Here is a 2,500-nt window from a genome sequence, read left to right as displayed (position 1 = left end):
TAATTGTCCGCTTCACGCTATTGAAACCGGGATAACTCCTGTACCATTGGCTACAAGGCTCTAAAGGAGTTAATTTGTCTTACAGAGAGTCCAAGTGGCTCAGAAGGACTTACTTAAAAATATTTTCATTGAAAATTCCCGAAATAAATAACGATAAAGATAATTGATCAAACAAGGTACCGAATAGATGTGCGACCGGTTTTAGACACGTTACTGCTGTGTCACAAAGTGTGACACTTCTTAAATTATATTTATAAACATACGTTTTTAAATTGCCGAAAATGTTTATGTTGCTATGCCTTCTGTACGTGGTTTCATCACATAGAATTATTTTTTGAATTGTTCTTTCTTTTTTATATTCAGAATTGAAATAAATAAATTAATCATAACTGTGAAATTGAATGTAAGCTTCAATTTACTATACGAAAACAGATAAAATGGACGTTTCGGGTTTCCCCTTCATCAACAACACATGATGAATTAAAAACTACAGGCGAATGAGATAATGTGGTAGTGGCGTTGTTAAGATGCGTAAACAAAAACATTGATGGGCAGAAATTGTATCCTACTTTGATAGGAAGCGCGAATTAAAACAGAGCAATAGAAATTTATAAAAGGTGCGTACTTAATTATGTCAAAAGAGGGGAGGCGGGTAGGAACTGTGTAATGCAGTATAGAAGACAGTGAACTAAAATAAAGTGTGGACTATTGTTGGTAAATAAATACAATGAAATTGGAAGTAAATACAAATTGTAAGGGATGTAGGTATTAATATATTAGTGGCATTAGCAGCAGCAGAAGCAACAGTAGAAATAGTAGTAGTAGTAGTAGTAGTAGTAGTAGTAGTAGTAGTAGTAGTAGTAGTAGTAGTATTAGTAGTAGTAGTAGTAGTAGTAGTAGTAGTAGTAGTAGTAGTAGTAGTAGTAGTAGTAGTAGTAGTAGTAGTAGTAGTAGTAGTAGTAGTAGCAGTAGTAGTAGGGATGCAGAAAATAAAGACAGGCATTTCAATTTTGACACGGCGGCGCCAAGTCTGGGACTTTTTTGTCCTAGTGCGGAAGTCTGCTATATTTTTCTACTATCACAAACGATATGAACACGGGACTGGGACAGTCCTGTCCCGTTGATTTTGTAGCATTTCACAACGGCTTGGGACACAACGGGACTGTTTTGTCAATAGGTGCGGAAGATTCCTCTAAATTCTATATGTTACAGATTTGGGACAGGACTGTCCCAGGACAGTCCTGTCCTAGTGCGGAAGAGGTTTTAGAGTATTATTATATGTGCTGGTATGTGGTCTTGTGGTATGACACTCGCTTTCGGATCGGAAGGTCCCGGGTTCGAGCCTCGCTCGGCGCATAGTTGAGTCCTTGAAAAAGGCTACTTACTTACATTCTCTCATGTGTTAAATGAGTACCTGGCCATTACCAGCGTTGTCTTTGTCGGGGAAAAAATGTATTATCACCTAGCAATCGTCATGTCCCGTTCTATATGTAATTTCTGTTGGTCAGGGAAACCTTGTAAAGCGCTTTGAGCACGTTTAGTGGATATTACGCTATATAAATGTTCTGTTTTTTAAATGTTATTCTCCTCTGGATACAGTTTTTTTGCTCGTCAGAGAAGTATTTCATAATGGCGACCTCCATTGTTCCGATTTTTCCTTGATCTTCCGGAAGGCAGCAGACTCTTTCTCTTCTTCTTCTTCTTCTTCTTCTTCTTCTTCTTCTTCTTCTTCTTCTTCTTCTTCTTCTTCTTCTTCTTCTTCTTCTTCTTCTTCTATCTACTTCCTTCCCCCCCCCCTTCCCCCTCTACCTCTCCCACCCACCCCTTCTCCTTTTCTAAACCCTCTTCCGCACTAGGACAGGACTGTCCCGGGACAGTCCTGTCCCAAATCTGTAACATATAGAATTTAGAGAAATCTTCCGCACCTATTGGGACGGGACAAAACAGTCCCGTTGTGTCCCAGGCCGTTGTGAAATGCTACAAAATCAACGGGACAGGACTATCCCAGTCCCGTGTTCATATCGTTTGTGATAGTAGAAAAATATAGCAGACTTCCGCACTAGGACAAAAAAGTCCCAGACTTGGCGGCGCCGTGTCAAAATTGAAATGCCTGTCTTTATTTTCTGCACTACTACTACTACTACTACTACTACTACTACTACTACTACTACTACTACTACTACTACTACTACTACTACTACTACTACTACTACTACTACTACTACTACTACTACTACTACTACTACTACTACTACTACTACTACTACTACTACTACACTACACTACTACTACTACTATTACTACTACTACTACTACTACTACTACTACTACTACTTCTACTACTACTTACTATCTACTACTACTACTACTACTACTACTACTACTATACTACTATTTCTATTGTTGCTTCTGCTGTGGCTAATGCCACTAATATATTAATACCTACATCCCTTATATTTTGTATTTATTTCCAATTCCATTGTATTTATTTTCCAACAAT

This window comes from Berghia stephanieae, chromosome 9 (genome assembly GCF_034508935.2).
Source record: "Berghia stephanieae isolate SIO BIC M18660-M18661 chromosome 9, UCSD_Bste_1.3, whole genome shotgun sequence".
In the NCBI taxonomy this organism is placed as follows: Eukaryota; Metazoa; Mollusca; class Gastropoda; order Nudibranchia; family Aeolidiidae; genus Berghia; species Berghia stephanieae.
This window is presented reverse-complemented; position numbering follows the sequence as displayed.